Source organism: Tenrec ecaudatus, chromosome 6, assembly GCF_050624435.1.
Source record: "Tenrec ecaudatus isolate mTenEca1 chromosome 6, mTenEca1.hap1, whole genome shotgun sequence".
Classification (NCBI taxonomy): domain Eukaryota; kingdom Metazoa; phylum Chordata; class Mammalia; order Afrosoricida; family Tenrecidae; genus Tenrec; species Tenrec ecaudatus.
The window spans coordinates 69691396-69704637 of NC_134535.1; the positions used below are offsets into that span (position 1 = coordinate 69691396).

The 13242-nt window shown below is 41.0% G+C and overlaps 1 pseudogene; it reads left to right on the forward strand.

Moving 5' to 3' along the window:
- The first annotated feature begins 9678 nt into the window (after positions 1-9678).
- LOC142450852 (guanine nucleotide-binding protein G(I)/G(S)/G(O) subunit gamma-5 pseudogene) lies at positions 9679-10177 on the forward strand (annotated as a pseudogene).
- Positions 10178-13242: the final 3065 nt, after the last annotated feature.

Sequence of the window (13242 nt, forward strand, 5' to 3'; positions counted from 1 at the left end):
CAATGATGAAACATACAAATTTCCTCTAGTTCCTAAATGCTTCCTACCCCACCACTATCATGATCCAAATTCAACCTTACAAATCTGGCTAGACCAGAGGATGTACACTGGTACAGTTAGGAACTGGAAACACAGGGAATCCAGGGCGGCTGATCCCTTCAGGACCAGTGGTGAGAGTGGCGATATCAGGAGGTTGGAGGAAAGGTGCGGTGGAAAGGGGGAACCGATTACAAGAATCTACATATAACCTTCTCCCTGGGGGGCGGACAACATAAAAATGGGTGACGGAGACGTCAGACGGTGCAAGATATGACAAAACAATAATTTACAAATTATCTAGGGTTCATGAAGGAGGGGGGAGTAGGAAAGGAGGGGAAAAATGACCTGATGCCAGGGTCTTAAGTGGAGAGCAAATATTTTGAAAATGATGAGGGCAATGAATGTACAAATTTGCTTTACCCAATTGATATATGTATGAATTGTGATAAGAGTTGTATAGAAAAAAATGTTTTGGGGAGTATTACCTAAGTTAATACAGAAGTAAAGCCCTGAGAACAGTGTCTAGCACATGGAAAGCTCTCCATGTATATGAGCTGTCATTTGCTGTACCAGCAGGTACCCTCTAACATGGAAATGTTCACCACGCTTACAGTTTGTTCTTATTTTTTCCCAGAGGTTCATTCACTCTTTGGGCTTCAATTTTCTACTCTGTGACATGATTGCCTTGGAGAAGCTCTCTGGGTTACTTCCAGCTCAAATTTAGTTGGACTAATGTTCATTAGCACTGGGACTAGATGCTGATTAAGCCGCAGTTAAGGGAAAAGTGACTCATTTCACTAACCAGGCCTCTGTGTGTCATTTGTCAATCTCTTTCTGTTGTGGGATGCAGGGAGCAAGAACATAATTGATTCTACAACTCTGAATGACTCCCTATTAAACTGCTAAGCAGGAGGATTGACTCTAGAGCATTTAATGACTTAGCAAGAACGTGCCACAAAGATAATGACATTTACCTGGGTAACATGAGGTTACTTCCTGAGATATTATTATTACCTTTCTCTAGACAAAATGGTCCAAGCAAAGAACCCCGAGTGAAGAATAAGAGTGATACCATCAGTCACTATGCGGGTGGCAGAGTCTCATAGGAACAGGAGGCCACACGAAGCTCTCCTGCTGCTGGGATTGTCCTTGCCAGGCAAACAGCTTGTGTTCTAAGAGTTAAACACTTTGAAAATGGACTTCTTGCTGAGTTGAATAATGTAATTATACCAGCCCCAGCTCCAATATAATAAAGACATTTCCTCCAGCTCTCTGGAAATTGGGAAAAGATGACTAAAATGTAAAAACATAGCAACAGTAATGCAATAATAACTCTCATCTACCGAGCACCTACTCTGTAGCCCATTTCTGTGCCTCACATGTATGTTTGCAGTAGACCTGATATCAGTTCTTTAAGTTAAGGTATTAGACCTAATTTTCTGAGGCTTAGCCTGAAGTTTAGAGAATTCATGTCATTTGTCAAGTCCACACAGCTAGTTTATAACCCGAGACCTATGTCAAGATGATCTGCCTCCCATGTACTCAGCCTTTCCACTTCTGTGCATGCTATCTGAACCATGAACTACCTGTATTAACTATTTTATGCATTTTTAATAATCATGAGAGTAACATAAGAGTATTTTGAAGAAAAACACAAAAATATCTATGGGAAATTAATTACTCATTATAATGTTTCAAGAAATTTCTTTCTAGGTCACAGTCTCTCTCTATATACTTCTTCCCTCCCCCCTCCCATCCCCCACCCACCACCCATGCAAAATCACAAGTGTATGGGGGAAGGAAAAAAAAGAATATTTCCAAGGAACTCAATGATATGGTGATTCAGTTAGGCAAATAAATCTGAAAACTGATCTCAACTCTGCTATTCACTAGCTAGAGTACCCTAAATAACCCTCTAAGTACTCTATTCCTCAATTTTATACTGAAAATGAGAATCACAATGCTTATGAGTCCATGGAAAAATTCTCTATAATTTAGTTCCATGTTTCCATGTGTTTTTTTAAGTTTCCTCAAATGCTACCTGATTTTAATACCCCTTTACAAAGGTGTAAGTAGTAGAGTGGCTGACCAAGTGGACAGGCAATAAATGGCAGAAGCTGTAATTACGGTGATTTAAAAAAATTATATTTTTTATTAATTTGGATTGATTTTAAAACAGGTTTACAAAGTGAATTACAGAGTATAGGCTTTTGTGGCCCTTGATTATATGTATGTTTTATATATCTATGTGATTTTCTAATATTTTGAAAATTCATTCCTATTAATAAAGTGAGTTTACTGTGGGGGATTGTGTGTTTCTGTGATGTTAGAATCTATGTCACTGGTATTTCAAATGCCAGTAGTGTCACCCAAAGTGAACAAGTTTCAGTAGAGTTTCCAAACTAAGAATGGACAATAAAGAAGAACTTAGTATCCCATGTTGGAAGAAGAAGCCCCTGAAGACTGTATGCACAGAAACATTCAGGCCTAATGGATAGAATCAGAACATTGACAGAGATACTGTCAAGAGGATGGGGTCCCTGGATCAGAAGGCACTTGACCTGTGAATAAGGAGGACATGAATTTTCAGAGGGGAGTCAACCATGGTGATGAGAGTCCAGTTAAGTCTGTGGAAGTGGAACTTTTGAGCTCTTCATTTGCTGATGGAACAGGAACCAAAGTAAAGAGAAACAGCTGCACAAATCTGCTAATGACTGGAACTTGGAACGAATGAAGGATGACGCAAGGAAAATTGGAAGTCATCAAAAATGAATGGAAGTCATTAAAAAATGGAATAAAGAGTCAAAATACGACCTTGAGCCTATTCCACCTGAATTTCGAGAACATATCAAGAGCAGATATGAAGCATTGAACACTTAGGCAGGTCTGTTGGCAACATCTGTTAATTTGCTACTGGATTTTATTTCATTCCTTAGGTCTTGTATTTCCCTTTGGTGTGATGCCTTTATTTCCTCTATCATTTCATCCTTTTCCTGGATTGCTTCCCTCATATCCTGTATGACTCCAAGTAGCAATCTGAAATTTTCTTTCTGTAGCAGGTCAATGTCTGCTTCTTCTATGCACATTGTTAGGTTCATGATTTCTTCTGGCATTGTATTCGGTTTCTCTTGATTTTTTGTGAGATTATTGAGGCTGGTTGATGTTTATGTGCTGTTTAGAGGAGCCTGACGCCATCTGCCAGGGTTGAAGAGCACTGAGCTCCCTCTTGGGGGACTCATATGAGCGCTTCTTGGAAATGCCTGCAGATAGCTGCACTTGGGGTGGTCAGGCTACCCCTGTATCTTCTTGTGGTTTCACTCTTACCCTAGCCAACCAGTATTCCATTATTTGGAATGTGAGTTGGATAGTCCTCTCACTGGATGCTGGTCGGGTAGTTGTGGGTCCACGATGATGGTGTTTCATCACTGATCTCACTGGAAGCTGTAGTTGTGTGTCTCATGGGACTTGGAAAGCCTCAAATGGCATGTGGTGTTTCCCTCTCCAACTGGACTTCTGTGGAAGGTGGATGGGTGTAACCTCCTTGGTGTAGAGTACTGTGCATGGAAGGCAGAATTATCCTAGTCAGAGAGATTGCTGTGGAGGTTGGGCAGATGTGCCTGCGCAGCGTGGAGCACCACACACTGTGGACAGGAGTTCCCCCAGTCACTTGTAGGGCTTGGGGTATAGGCAGGATTTCTACCAGCACTTTGAAAGAGAGATACCCCAGTTACTTGGGGTGTAGTGGAGGGCAGGCGTGATTTCCCTAATTGCATGTAAAACCAAGAGCAAAAAATAAAACACTAACAATAAAAGAAAGGACAAAAAAACAGAGTCAAAAAGAAAACAATAAAAATGAAAAACTGAATCTGCTGAAACTGTGGCAGGAAAAAGAGAAGAGCTAGAAGAGGAAAAAGAGCAAAAAAAAGAGGAAAAGAAAGCTGAAAAATATAGATGAAGAGATAGCTGAGCCTGTGCCATGCCATGTGCAGCACTGTCACATGGGGCAGGCTGGAGCTCTCCCTGCTGGGTGGGTGGAGCTGCCCTAGGCAGAGGGTAGTGGCTCAGTAGCCAGCAGTGGTTTGTGAAAGGAAAGAGGGAGAGGTGAGGAAAAAGAAGAAAAAAAAAGAAAGAAAGCAAAACAAAACTGGGTCCACTGAGACTCTCACGGTGGGAAAGATAGAAGGGAGAGACAATAGAGAAGAAAAAGAATAGTAAGTAAGGAGCTAGCTGAGGCCTGAGTGCCCAACCATGGGGCTGGAGGAGTTCCAACCCTGCTTCAAGGTAGCGGGCGGTGTGCCCACTTGGTGAAGGTCCCACAGATGCTGGGCAGAATTGCCCTCATAGGCAAGGTCACCGTGGAGTTCAGGCAGCAGTTCTCACAGCGTTGAGCACTGGAGATCACTGGTATAGCTGCTGTGTGCCACATGCAGCCCTGCCTAGAAATTCTTTCTTATATAAATAATTAATACATGTATATTTTCTGCTGTAAATTTCTATATATATTTATATTTTTAAGGGAGGGTATAAAAAGATCAAAATGAAAGAAACTGAGATATTTTTCTGAATATAATGGTACTCAAAAGTCATTTATTTTGCTCCAACAATGAAGAAAATAGAATTCCAGAAACTTTTCTTGTGGGTTGCCATTGAGTAGGCCCTGACTCCTGATGAGCCTGTGTACTGAATGAAATGTTGGCCATGCCAGCACTATCTTCATGACTGTTGATTTGGTTTAGTCCATTGTTACAGCCACAGTGTATCTGGAGTGTCTTTGAACCAGGGGAGTATCTTCCAACACCATCTAGGGCAGTGGTTCTCAACCTGTGGGTCGCAATCCTTTTGGGGGTCGAATGACCCTTTCATAGGGGTCACCCAATTCACAAAAGTAGCAAAATTACAGTTATGAAGTAGCAAGAAAAATAATTTTATGTTTGGGTGGGCACCACAACATGAGAAAGTGTATTAAAACTTTGCAGCATTAGGAAGGTTGAGAACCACTGATCAAGGACAATATTCTGATGTGTTTCATAGGGATTTAAGTAACTGATCTTGGAGAGTAAATGACCAGGTCTTTATTTATCATCATTCTTTGCTTGGAAGCTCTGTTAAATTTGTACACCAAGGGTGACCTTGCTGGCATGTGAAATACCCATAGAATAGCGTCCAGCAGCGTGGTAACTACGCCACTACAGTGTCATTGGCAAATGACAGTGGCCAGAAAACATAGCTGGCTGTAATCTGTGAGTCAAGAATGATGGGGGAGATTTGATGGTGATAACCAGGTTCTAAAACAGAGGAAGTTGTGGCCACAAGAAGACTTTATTGGAAGAAAGCCAGGCTGAAAGTCCCTGTGACTTAGGAATGTGGTCAGGAATATCACTAAGGAAGCTTGGAGGATGGGTGAATTCGAGCTCGCATTTAGGGAAACGTAGTCCTGAGAAGCAGCACAAGAACTACACAAATATTAGTTTACAGGGAAGAGAAAAGCCCAGCCTTTTGTAAATGAACCCCAAACCTACTACCTTCAGACACGTAGGGACTTATTTCATTTCTCTACTAGACTTAGAGAAGTGCTCTCTTTGTTACATTAATATTTATATGTGCAAATATACAGGCCAAAAAAGGCAGAAGTTAGGAGTAACATCAATAAAATTCTAACAGAGTTTATGCAAAAACTAAATATTAAAAACAATGTCAATGATGACATAATTTTTATTAAAAAACTAAAATCAATTTTATCAATGATAAACATTATCAGGTGATACTTCGATAGCTGGATTCCAGGTCAGGATATGGCTAAAAAGAACTAGTATAAAACTATAGTGTTTCATCTGTAGCTAGAAATATTAGGATTAGTGTCGAAGGATTGGCTAACCTAAAGCCATTATTTTATTATCACCATACATATAACATTTTAGATGCATCTTTGTTGACTATTTACTGTTTTGTTAACTTACATGTAGTTCATCAGTTGGTCTGTTTCAGGTCACCTTAATTAAAGCTCTTCGCTACCAAATTATATTCAGATGTTTAAGTTCAAGTGCCTGGTATTTTGTATACAAGAGTCCACTGGTTATGATCTATTTACCTGGGATAGGAGTAGCTTTAACAGAATCAGTCAGGCTACCATTTACACTGACCAAGTGCTGGTTACTCTAATGATCCCTCATCAAAAGCTGCTCCAGCCATGGTGAGCCTGTCTTGCAAAATGGTCCCTGCGTAGCACTTGCATGGGATGTGGGTATAGCAAATAGGTCATTACAAAAGTCCCCTGCAGCTTGCACCTGGAATTCTGATTGCGGTCAAATATATTTGCTCCACTAATTCATTTCACTCTTACAATCTGACCACAAAGTATATGAAGGAAAACTTACCCAAGTGTGTGGGCCACTGTGAACACTGGCAACGTTTCTAAAAACCCTGCTGCTAGCCAATCAGAAGAAGTAATTGAAGCAGTTATTTAGAAGTAATTTTTTTAGATAGGTAGTGAAAATGTTGCACTTTTCTTTAAAGGCTTCATTTTTACTGATGACACCGAGTAACCCCTGTAGTCCAGGAATTACTCTAAAAATGTAGTGAAAGACGCTAAGTCTAGAGACTTCTTGTTTGAGATTTTCAATCAAGCTAGGGCAGATGACAACTTGAAACAAAATAGAAAAGCAAAGTATAGGCTCACAGATAATTTCATAAACAATATCAATTCAAATGTGTATTATTTATGATAATCATTATCTATGCTCTCTGGGTACAAATCCAGGTACCATTTTGGAGAGTTTAAATGTAAAATTGAGATTAAGAGCTTTTGTCATTGAGAGTTGAAGCCCAATATATATTGACCTTTTAATTTTCAGGGATTGATTATGAAATCAAATTTCACATGAATACATGTAAGTGAGTTTAATATTCCCAAGTCAAAATAGAATAAATTATTTTTTCATATTTTAGGAATATCTTTGTTTAAGACCAAATATATATTTGTTTCATTTATCCTAATTACCCTTTCAGCTATTTTAAATTAGAGCTCTGTAATTTGTTTCTTCAGCAAAATGCATGCTTTGTAATACTGTGCTGGTCAGCGATAACGAGGAAGGCCCTACTAAGAGGACTGGCATCCTGTTACAACAGTGACGTCAAAGCATAGTAAGGGTTCCACGGAAGGCGCGAGATCAGGCAATGTTTCCTTTTGTTGGACACAGGCTTGCTATGAATCAGAACGGTTTGCATAGCCCCTAACAACAACAGCACACTTTGTTTACAGACACAAATATTGATCATTGACTGGCCAAAGTTATTGGGTTCTGTTTCATACTTTGAAGAACACTTATCTAATATATAAAAATCATTGGTAGCCTTATTGACACCTGTTGTGTGCTTTTCTGTTTCTTGGTACATGAAAACCAGGATAGGTGATCTCTAAAGATAATAACTATAATGGTTCCTGGGGGGTCTGGTGGGGGAGATTGAGGGAGGCGGGAATATGGAGGAGCTAATATCAAGGAGCTCTCAGCATCTCCAGTTCACAGTGTTCCTCAGACATGTCTCAACTGCAGGCTGCAGCCCAGTTTCAGGGGCGCACCCGCCACCCGCCTATAAGGCTGCACTGCCATGCCAGTCAGAGCGTGGACCACAGGGACCTGTCCGAGGTGCTGAAGCTTGTGACCCTTGCTGGGTGTGGGCAGTGGGTGAGTTTTTTTTAATCTCTACACTGAAAGGGTACACCCCATCCCCTAGCAAGGCTTCCCCACAACCGAGGACCAGGCATCCCAGCAGCAAAAGCAGCCTGCAGCAGAGGGAACTGCTGGCAAAACCTCTCTACTGACATCATCCATAAAGGTGGACATCCACTGGGTGGGCAAAACTTGGCTGGTGGAGGTCAAAGCGCCCCCCCCCAACACCATCATGCTACCTGACCACCCCAAAGTCTACAATGCATTGAGAGTACAGACAGTCAATCTCCTATGAAGTCACCTTGATTATGATGGCCAAGCGGCTCCCAATGGCAAAGCTTCATGGCTGTCCAGGGTACAGATGCAACCTTCAATGACTCCCAGCTGGTCCCATGCAGGGAGATGATGTTTGGAGGTGGTCAAAGCCAATATTATGGTAGAAAAACATCTCCACCACATCAGGCCTAGCTGCCTTTCTGTCAACCAGTCATTGGTGACACCAGGAAATCCCCCTGGCAACCATAAATCCTGTGCCTGAGTCCGCCTTGCTGTGACCATAAAGAAGGTACCCGCTTCCCCCACAGTTACCTGCCTACGTGGAAGCCTCCATGTGACCTCAGGAACATTTGCCACCTAGAACCTAGAAAAAAAGAACTGAGTTTTTTATTGACCTTTTTGAAACTGCCTAATTGTGTGTGTGTGCGTGCGTGTGTGTGCATGCGCGCGCATCACATTACTTTTTGCAAGCTGCTTTCCCTGGCAAGTCGTTTTGCCTGGTCTTTGCCCCATTTGTACTCTAGAGCAATAATGTGTGTTTATATTTTTTTCTCTCAATTTTCCGTGTGGAATGGACAGGTTCTCTGAGGTGAAATGCCACCAAAATAATGGAAAAGTGACATTAAGACTTACATATTCATTTGCCAACAAAACACTAACTCCAAGGGTGAATCTCTCTCAGTTTTTCAGAACAGGCAGCCCCTGATAACGTTAGAATACAGTTTCTCATTTCCCTTTTGAGATTGTGGAAATGAATTAAATATGGTTTGGGTTTGAATCAAAATGGAGGCCCCCTAAACTAAATCCATTGCCATTGACTCAATTCTGACTCCTAGCGCCCCTGTATATGGTTTCAGAGACTGTGAATCTTTAGGGGAGCTGACAACCTCACGTGTATTCCTTGGAGCACCTGGCAGGTCTGCACTCCCTGGAGCTAGCAGCCCAATAGCTAAGCCAGCCTAAGTGCCACCTGGGGTCCTTACTCTGTACCCAAACCATATTGAACTAGCATTTTGGCAGGGACTCCCCTGATGAGTGGTAGGAACAAGGAAATTTAAAGTTTACTTGAGGGAAAATGAATGGGACTTCGGCATTGGTGGTCCACCAGTAGAATCTTGCCTTCTGGTTTAGTCATCCAGTGCTGCTCTAACAAATGAATCACTGCAACACACTATTTTCTCACCATTAGAAAGCTGTAATCTGAATTACAAGAACCAATGCAAAGGGTAGGCTTTTTTCTCTCAGCTTTTGAAATATTGCCTATGTGATATTTTTTATATCAAGACCATTATTGAAAAAAATAGGGACAAGCTTAGGACTCCTAGCACATGGCAAAAACATGCTATACGAAATAAAGACAGATGGAGTAGAAGGCAAATTAGCTGAGTGGGACCTCAGAGAATTAGAAACGTACACGCATCAAAGTTTCCCCAAAATAGGAAAAAGAAGGCCCGTAGACTGGGAAAAATTATTAGCAATTATTTATAAGACAATGGGCTAATCTGTAAAATCTACAGACAATTGTAAGACTTCCACAAGAGAAAGGGGAGTGGGGATTCCGATCCTATATAACAGTGCAGCCAGGCGTTGTATTAACTCTTTGCAAACAAAACTTTAAAAAAAAATAGGGAGTAAAGGCTTGAGTTCTAATACCCTGGGAGAACAGATACTAATTTAAGAGCTCAGGACTGGCCAACTCACCCGCCGAGCCGACGACCGAGGAACAAACGTCTCCGCGCCCTGTTGCTCGCCATGTCTGGCTCTTCCAGTGTCGCCGCCATGAAGAAAGTGGTTCAGCAGCTCCGGCTGGAGGCCGGGCTCAACCTTGTGAAAGTTTCCCAGGCAGCTGCAGATTTGAAACAGTTTTGTCTGCAGAATGCCCAACATGACCCCTTGCTGACTGGAGTGTCTTCAAGTACAAATCCCTTTAGACCCCAGAAAGTCTGTTCATTTTTGTAGGAAGATGAATCTTTGAAAGGTTTCCTAAGCCACTTCTCATGAACCAGTGAATAATCAAGGAGAGCTAAATTTGAAGCTTGTACAAAAGCTTGTCTTCACAGTTACATGTGCCATACTATACAAACTTCTTTTGTCAGTCCTTAACATCTACCTCTCTGAATTTTCATGAATTTCTATTTCACAAGGGTTGTTTTATATACACTGGCATCTGCATATAATAAAATACGTAGTACAAAAAAAAAAAGAGCTCAGGACTACTATACAGCTCCTCTCCAAAGCTGTGGAACCTCTGCTGCTTGACAGGATGCCTACAGAGATGCCCCTCATCAAAACACCCCCAACTCAGTGGACAACAGGGAAAAACAATGAGCTAAGGCACTGCCTATACATCCACCCCTAACTACCATCACAGAGGATAGTAGTACTTCTAGAAATTGCACTGATTATTGCTTTTGCGATGTCCCAAAGGTTCTGGTGTGCTGTGTGTTCATTCTTGTTTGTTTCAAGGAATTTTTAAAGTACATTTAAAATTTTTCCATTATCCAATAATTTTTAAGAAAAAAGTTCAATTTCCATGCTTGCTTTTTAATTTTATCCTTATGTTCCTATTATTTCTAATTTTATAGCATTTTGATATGAGCAAATGGCCTATAATATTCTGATTTTTTCAGATGTATTAATGCTTGCTTTGTGGGCTAACATACAATCTGTTCTGGAATACATTCCATGCATACTGAAGAATTATATATGTGTTTTTTATTAGATGGGGGGGTTCTATAAATGTCTAGGATAAATATGATTAGTTAAAATGATAGGGAATAGAAAATAAAAATAAAAACTAATGGTATTAAAAGTATAGGGCTTTTTCATGGCAATGTAACTGAGAGGAAGCACTGAAATCCAAATGAAGGATGAACATGAAGGAGGGACAAAAGGAAAGTAAAAGGAAATAGAGGAAAGAACTAGGTGGCAAAGGGCATTTAGAGAGGCCTAAATATAGGCATATGTAAATATATTTATATATGATGATGTGGAAATAGATCTATGTGCATATATTTATAGGTTTAGTATTAAGGTAGAAGATGGACATTGGGTCTCTACTCAAGTACTCCCTCCATGCAAGAACACTTTTTTTTCTATTAAAATGGCATTCCATTATGATCACCTTCCTGACACAATCGCTGAAGACAAAGCAGGTATACAGGCAAGTGTGTGAGAAAAGGTGATAGTGTCCTGCTATCAAAAGATATATTGTCTTGGATCTTGTGAATGAGGGGGAATGTGGAGTGGATAACTAAAGCCCATCTGTAGGCAACTGGACATCACCTTACAGAGGATCATGGGTACGAGACAAGCCAGTCAGGGTGCAGTATAGCATCGACGAAACATACAACTTTCTTCTAGTTTTTTAATGCTTCTTCCCCTCCACTATCATGATCTCAATTCTACCTTAAAAATCTGGCTAGACCAGAGGATGTACACTGGTGTAGATAAGAGCTGGAAACACAGGGTGTCCAGGACAGATAATCTCCTCAGGACTAATAATGAGAGTGGCGATACCAGGAGGGTGAGGAGAAGGTGGGGGAGAAAGGGGAAATGATAACAATGATCTGCATATAACCCCCTTCCCGAGATATGGACAGCAGAGAGGTGGGTGAAAGGAGACATCAGACAGAGTAGGACATGAAAAAGTAATAACAGCTTATAAATTATCAAGAGTTAAGGGAGGGAGGAGAAAAATGAGGAGCTGATACCAAGGGCTCAAGTAGAAAGCAAATGGTTTGAGAATGATGATGGCAGCAAATATATAAATTTGCTTGACACAAGAGATGGATGTATGGATTGTGATAAGAATCATAGGAGTCCCCAATAAAATGATTTAAAAAAAAAAGAAAGAACAGATACATATAAGCTTGTTATTTTAGTTTTGGAAATATTTTAAAATTGTATTTGTCAAAAAATTGTCAATTGAAAATTGAATCAATAATTGTAATTCAAGAAGCAAAAAATATGACATATTTTTTAAATTGTTGTGTTGGGGGCTCATATAATTCTTATAACTATCCATACATATATCCATTGTGTCAAGTGTATATGTACATTTGTTGCCATCATCATTTTCAAAACATTTGCCTTCCACTTGAGCCCTTAATATCAGCTGCTCATTTTCACCCTCCTTTCTCACTTTCCCTACCTCATGAACCCTTCATAACTCATAAATTGTTATTATTTTGTCATAGGTTACACTGTCCGACATCTCCCCCTGCCCTCTTCTCTGCTGTCCATCCCCCAGGGAGGAAGCTATACGTAGATTCTTGTAATCAAGTCCCCCTTTCTATCACACATTCCCTCCACCCTCCAGGCATCGACACTCTCACCACTGGTCCTGGAGGAGTCATCTGTCCTGGATTCCCTGTGTTTCCAGTTGCTATCTATATCAATGTACATCTTCTGGCCAAGCCAGATTTGTAAAATAGAATTGGGATCATAAAAGTGGGGGGGAGTATTTAAGAACTAGAGGAAAGTTATATATTTCTTCCTTGCTTCCCTGCACCCTGACCGGCTCACCTCCTCCCCACAACCCTTCAGTAAGGGGGTGTCCATTGACTGCTGGTAGGCTTTGAGTCTCCACTCTGCACTCACCCATTACCGATGGGCTTTGAGTCTCCACTCTGCACTCACATATTTACAATGATATGATTTTTTTTTGTTCCTTGATGCTTGATACCTTGTCCCTTTGACAGCTCATGGTCACAGGATGGTGTGTTTCTTCCATGTGGGCTTGAATGCTTCTGAACTAGATGGCCAAATGTTTATCTTCGAGCCTCCAAGATCCCAGACGCTATATCTTTTGATAGCCAAGCACCGTCAGCTTTCTTCACCACATTTGCTTATGTGCATGTTTGTCCTCCTTGACCGTATCAGGAAGGTGGGCACCCACTGATATGATTAGTTCTTTGATGTCTGATAACTGGCCTCTTCTACAACTCATGGTCAGACAGGCTGGTGTGCTTCTTCCATGTGTGCTTTTATTCTCAGCTCAGCCTTCATTTTGGTTTCAGTAATTTAATTTCAGTAATTTCTCTCAGTTACCTTGCACTTGCTGAATCCCTACCAGGCCACTCACACCTGCCTTGCCACTGATTTTGGATCACTTGCTGCTCCCTTGTCCCTGGGTTGGTCAGAACTACCTCGTTACCCCCTCATCCCCCTATCCTGTGTCCCCCAGAATCATTGGTCCAGTTGTTTTCTCATCCAGATTATTCATCCAGTCTATCTTATTTGGATACATCTATAGAGA